Here is a 6,846-nt window from a genome sequence, read left to right as displayed (position 1 = left end):
CTGCTGGTGGACTAATATTTCTTTTGTGAAAACTAGTCTGCCAGATGATGCTAGTATGCTAACCTTGATTACTCAATTATTTAGATAGGTAAAGAAATGCTGTAAAAATATGCTTGGGCCCTGAGCAAGTATTTGCACTAATAAGTTTAGCTCATCCTCCAACAGTCTCTATAAAGCTGCTGTCTCCCAAAACGTGTCACAAGATACTGACTCCACAGATCAGAAACTGAGAGATAGAGAGGAACTCATGCTCAAGTTTTCTGTCCCCTTTGTCAGAGGTGGCATCAAATCCTGATTTCTGGTTGTGTGGATAGACGATAGATGGATGATAGACATTGCATAGTTGTGCAATGACTTTCAGGAAGTCACTGAAGCTTTCTGCGCTTTTGTGTCCTCTTTAAAAGAAGATAATGAGGCTGAAGAGGTGACTCCGGAGTGAAGAGCACTTGTTGGTTCAGTTCCCAGCATCCACAGGAGCCTACAACAGTCTTGAACGTTGGTTCTAGAGGATCCAACATCCACTTTTGGCTTCCATGGACACTGCAGGCATGTGGTGCACAGACAGACTTGCAGGCAAGACACCTGCACACATAAAAAATAAGTGTAAAAATGACAATAATGGAACACCTCTCTTCTGCACTGGTCTGTGGCATAAGTAGAGGAGCAGACACAACATGTACCACAGACTTTGCTGTGCAGACTCAGGGCCAGGGCTACCCACTGCTCTCCTTCCTTCACTTTTTGTTTCCTGAATCTATGTATCTGTATCTATATCTATGTATCTATGTATCTATGTATCTATCTCTGTATCTCTGTATCATCTATGTATCTATGTATCTCTCTCTCTCTCTCTCTCTCTCTCTCTCTCTCTCTCTCTCTCTGACTTTTTTACAAAATTGTTTCAATCTGTTTTTCTTTTGTATGTGTTTCTCAGCATGTGCGTGTAGGCATGTTTGCATGAAGACATATGTGCAAGTATAAATCTAAACTAGACACTGGAAGTCTTCCTTGATTGCCCTTCATCTTATTCATTGAGTCAGTCTCTCAGTTAAACTCAGACATCTTTGATGCTGGCTATTCTAGATAACACCTTGCTCAGGAGATCCTCTGTGAGGACTGGGATTACAGCTGGGTGGGTTGCTGGGAATCCAAAGTCTTGTCCTCACACTTGTATGGTAAGTGTTTAACCAACAGAGTCATTTCCCTGATCTAGTTTAGTCTTAAACATCTCTCCAAGAAGAATACACAGAACAAAAATATTTTTCTAGGTTGGGTGAATAGGATTGATTCTGGGTTCCAAGGCATTGAGTGTTCTAGTTCCTATGTAGACTGTAGTGAATGTAGCCATAGATGCCTAAGGAAGTGGGCTTAGAGTAACTATGGGGGGAAGGGGAGAGAGACAGAAGGAGACAGAAAAAGGTGGAGATCAAAAGGAGAGGTTTGACATTACTATAAGAATTTCCCCTTGCCTCAATAGTTAAAAACTGATTAGGAGGGTTCTTCTCAAATTTGGGGTTCCCTGGGGACTATAAACTTTCTATCTTCTCAGGTGTCTCTTGGAGAAAAGGAGCCTGTCAGAGAAACCGAGTGAAGAAGAGTCCTCTGTCAGCATGGAGGGGCCCTCTAGGCTGCTCACCTCCTGCCTCACCTTTGCCTTCCTCTCTGCTGGCTCCTGGCTTTCTCCAGCCCTAGTCCAGCCCTAGCTGATTTCTGTTCCCTCAGTCTCCTGTTCAGCTTTCTTTTCTCCCCTTTTACTGTTTTCTTTTTCTCCAGAGTGAGGGCTGCTTTGTCTCCTTGTCACTCGTATCCCAGTATGGCATCCTCATGACCACTGACCATGTCTGATTCATTTCTCTTTTTTGAAAACGTGCACTTATTTAATGCTTTTCTATTATTTAATAGGACTCCTACTGTTCCCCAGCCTAGCCTCATAGCAAGAACTTTAAAGCCCAATGTTTGGAGTTTAGAAGTGATATGTTTTTGTCTTTCCTCCTGCCATCAAACGATTGCCACATTAGTGGAAGTGGAAAAAAAAGAGAGACAGAGAGAAAATATCCAAAGGACAAACCTATATCCAAAGCTGATGAATTTGTGCCCCACTGGCCAGAAATGAGTGGGTTTAAAACTCAACAGAAACATGCACAAATTATTGTTCAAGTGAAGAATTACTTTTAGTTTTGTTAGACATGGCCCTTGTGTAAATAAGTATCTTGATTTTAATATAAAGAAAATCTAGTCCAACTGGTTTCCAGTAATAGGGTAGATAAGGATCAGTTTTTAAAAAAATTATAGGTTTTCTGTGTTCTATGGTGTTGATTTATTGCTGCTATGATAGCTACTGCTGGTGAGACAACGTCATTCCGTTGGTGCAGCTGGAGGACATAGGGATTGATCTGGTCCCTCAACTTTCTTGGGGAGCTTGCCATGGCATCATTCCTTCTTGGAGGAGGCATGCACACTGCTGACTTCAGAGGGTTTTTCTTTCCCACAACTGAGAATCAGGCTAGGCTTTGCTGTTGACTAGCTGTGCAGCTTGCGTATTACATTAACTTAGCATCTCCCGACAGTTCAGTTTTCTTTCCCCTAAGTTACAGGAAGAATACTTAGGTAGAAAGTGCTAATGTCTTTAAGTATGCTTAAGGACAGGGTTCAGTCTTGGCATACAACAGATGTTTAAACATAGGCTGTGAATGTAGACCAGTGACAGACTGCTTTCCTAGCATGTACAAAGCTTTGAGTACCATTCCCAACATCAAGGAAAAGGAGAATTAAATAGTAACTGTGCAAAAGATAGGAAATCTATTCAAAGCTTACACTGGCCTGGGCTATGGTACTATGGCTTAAGGTCAGTGTCATGGGAGTATATTCTTTTATTAATTCTCAGAAGTAAGGAAACTTTCTCTGAAGAAACTTTTTCTGCCTTGTGGCAGAAAAGGCTGTTAGTACCACAAAAGTAGTTCGATCTACACTTCACTAGCAGAGTAGGTAGCCTTTGACTGGGAGGTAGATCACATGCACCTAGATCTCTACAGAATGGGCACCCACAAATGCACAGCCACTGAGATCTCTGTGGCCAGACCTTCACTTTTCCTGTTCACTTTTTCATGTCCTGCATTAGGTCAAGCACTGAGTCTGTTTCTTTTTCTTCCTTCACCATTCTCAGCCCCTTCTCTACGTTGTGTAGCAGTTTCCTCTGAGACTGAAACATTCTACACTGAAAGGAAAGCTTCTTAAGCCCTAAGAGAAAAGTACTTACAGTATATTCAGGAAGTTCCTGAAACTGACCAGATTCACTATGCCCCTCCATGCCAGAGTAAGCAGTCAAAATGGCTAAGTCACTCTCAGACAAGACAAGCTGAAAAGAGAAGACCAGACTATCTCCCTGGACAAAGCAGAGACCAACCAGCCAAGCTGCCTAGAAGAGGTTTAGATCAGTTGAGCAACCTGTAAAGGATATTCACCCTTTGTGGCTTTGGTGAGCTGTCATCTGTGTGGCTTTTTTTTTGTCTTTGAGTCATTTTTGCTCCAGTAAGTAACCCCACACCTGTAATCCAGTAAATAACTTCAACAAAACTCATTCGTTCACCAAGATGAACTTTGGTAGTGTCTATATTTTGGTCTGTAATGGGCTTTCTATCTGCGATGAATAAGTGTGTGTTGGATTTCTCCAGAAAAAGCTTTGTTACAAAATAGTCTGACATGGTGGGTTATACCTTTAATCCTAGTACTTGGGAAGCAGAGGCAGGTGTTTCTTGTGAGTTTCATGACAGCTAGGACTACACAGTGAGGACCTCTCTCAAAAAACCACAAACAAACAAACATTCATACAAACACAAACAAACATACATACATTCCTGAATTCCAAACCCAGTCTTGCTATGTAGCTCAGGCTGGCCTTAGATGTCTCAAGTAGCCCATGCTGGACTTGAATTCATGGCCTTTTTGCTTCTGTCTTCTGGGTGTTGAGATGGCAATGTGTAGCTCTCAAGTTACAGAACAAATTACAGAAACAAATGAGATTCATTGTAGAAAGTGGGAAAATAAAGGAGCATTTAAAGGAAATTGTAAACTATTATTAAATTCAAAGATAACACTCACTAACTGGAATAAAGCTGTCCTAGGAATATGATATAGTTTATTTTGTTTTGATATGGGATCTTATGCTGCCGATGCTGGTCTTGAGCTTATGGAATCAAATGATCCTCCCCACTCAGTCTTCCAAGTAGCCAGAACTACATACAGGCACTATAGTGTTGTAGAGGAGCAGTTAATTATGGCTGAAAAGACTAAACCTTCAGATTATAGGAATATACTAGGGAGAAGAATCCCAGCTCAATAGCATAGAACAGATCCTCAAAAGATTATAAAGGAGAACTTCCTTAAATCCAGATACAGAAAGCACACAGAACAATAAATAGACAAGACAAGAAAAGAAACTGCCCATAGCATATCATAGTCAAAACATTAAATACAGAACAAAGAAAGAATTTAGAATGTTGCAAGAGAAAAAACATAAGTCACATACAATAGAAAGAATATCAGAATACAGCTAATTTCTCAAAGGAAACTTTGAAATCCAGAAAAGCCTGGAGCAATTCATTCCAAGTCTTAAAATATCATGAGCCCAGCAAAACTTCTTCCATAAATGATGGAGAAAAAATGTTTCATTATGAAAGCAACCTTAAAAATAACTATTGAACAGACCAAGTATGAAGAAAATAGAGGAAGCAATATTTCGGGTTAGAAAGAGAAGAATAGTGAAGAAACTGTAAAAAGAAAACAAATGAAGCTCTAATTACAGAAATGCAAAGTACTATTGACAATGCAAGACACCAAAAACAAACAAAAAAATACACTAACTACAATCAGCATATACATTTCAATAATAACTTTCAATATTAATGACCTCAATTCTCCAGCCAAAAGACACAGACTGTCTGAACAGTGCAAGAACCACAATCATCTGTTATCTACAAGAAACACATCTTAGCTTTAAAGGTAGCACCACCTTTAGTAAAATGATGGGTAAAAGTACTCCAGTCAAATTCGACAAGGAAGCAAATAGGTATCACTATCCTAAGGTCTGACAAAATGAACTTCAAATGAAAGCTAATTAGAGGAGATAAATGGGGGGGGGCACTTCATTATAATCAAGGGAACAGTTAACCAAGAAGACATCTATTCTAAACATATATGCACCAAATTCTGGTGTACCCAAACTTATAAAAAGTGTACCAGTAGAATTAAAGATACTAATTGACATCAACCTATTAATAGTAGATAATTTCAATATCCCACTTTCTCCAATACACAGGTTATCTGAACACAAACAGAGGAGGAGAATTAAATGACATCATACATCAGATGGACTTAGCAGCTATGTACAGAATATTCCTCACAAATATCAACGGATATGCTTTCTACCCAGCAACACATAGGGACTGCTTTAAAATATACTACATTGTGGGACACAAAACAAATTTTAACAAATTTAGAAACATTAAAATAAGTCCAACAAACCTTTTATAAATACACAAACTCATGGTGACTATACAACTCATTACTGAATGATGCATGAGTCAAAGAGGAAACCGGACAGTAATTTTCTTCTTTAGAATTGAGTGAAAATGAAAAGACAATCCAGCAAGACCTCTGGGACAGATTGGAAGTGTGCACATTAAAAAATCAGAAAGAGCCAGGGGAGTCCAAAAGGCACGGAGGAACAGCAGAGCATGGTGGCCATGGAGAATCCCCGCTGTGGCAACAGAAGAGGTCCTGGCTGAGGTACCAGGCATCCTAGAACCTGTAGGCTTGCAGGAAGAAGCAGAGCTGCCTGCCAAGATCATGGAGGAATTTGAGAGAAACTCTCAGAAGAAAGACAAGCTGCTTTATAGCCAGCTACAAGTAGTGAACTTCCTACAGAATCTTTGGCTCAGAAGTGTAATACACCCCAGAACCCAGATGCTTTGGTTTCTGAAGACCTAAGCTGACAGAAAACAACTGAAGCTAAGGAACACTGGAAGGAACTGAAGGCCACGATCCTGGATCATGTGGATACCACAAGATGCCCTGACCCAGGCCTCACCTCAGGTTAAAGAGGCTCAAAGGAAGTACACAGAGCTTCAGAAGGTTTTTGAGCAACTAGAGGCTAAGAAGCAAGTACATGAGAAACTTCAATTAGCTCAGAAGCAGTAGTAGCTGTAACAGAAGTGTTTGCAGAGCCTGGCAGAGATTTCTACAGAAGTAAAGGGACATTTGAAGAGAGCTCTGGAAAAGCTTGACAGATCACATCAGGAACTTGAAACCATGAAGCACCAAGCAGGACAGGCACAGAAGAAGCTGCAGAGGAACCAGACCAACCTCCAGCTGCTGAGTACCCTGCAGAATAAGCTGGTCATCTCCAAGGTCAAGGCTAAAGAAAAAGATGTCACAGGATGACTCACCCTTTCCTCCAAGTCTCCCTAAAGGAACAAAGGAAAACACTGGTTGGCATGGGATACCTTACTCACAGAGAATAAAGAGTGGCGTGTATGCTTGTGCTTGAGACGTGAGGTGGAAAGTCAAGAGCTAAGGAGTTTGGACTGAAGGAAATTAGTTGAAATTGACAGCTGTTTGTGAAGCCTGCTAGCAGATCTTCAGGATGGATGTGGTGAAATGCAGCAAACCTGAACTTCGGCTGAAGAACCTGCAACAAGACTCAGTGGCCCAGAATGTTGACCCACTGCATGGACGTGGACTGTCTGGGAAACCTTAGACTGTTGAGGAATTTATGGGAACAGGAATCAATTTTTCATTAAATTTCTCAATTAAAAAAAAAGAAACATCAGAAAGCACAAAAACCAGCTG

General features: G+C 40.6%; 1 pseudogene; it reads left to right on the top strand.

Moving 5' to 3' along the window:
* The first annotated feature begins 5,570 nt into the window (after positions 1 to 5,570).
* LOC114640363 lies at positions 5,571 to 6,465 on the top strand (annotated as a pseudogene).
* Positions 6,466 to 6,846: the final 381 nt, after the last annotated feature.

Source organism: Grammomys surdaster, unplaced genomic scaffold, assembly GCF_004785775.1.
Source record: "Grammomys surdaster isolate TR1022 unplaced genomic scaffold, NIH_TR_1.0 125807, whole genome shotgun sequence".
Taxonomy (NCBI): Eukaryota; Metazoa; Chordata; class Mammalia; order Rodentia; family Muridae; genus Grammomys; species Grammomys surdaster.
Note: the sequence above shows the minus strand (reverse complement) of the source record. Positions and strands in the feature narration are given on the sequence as shown.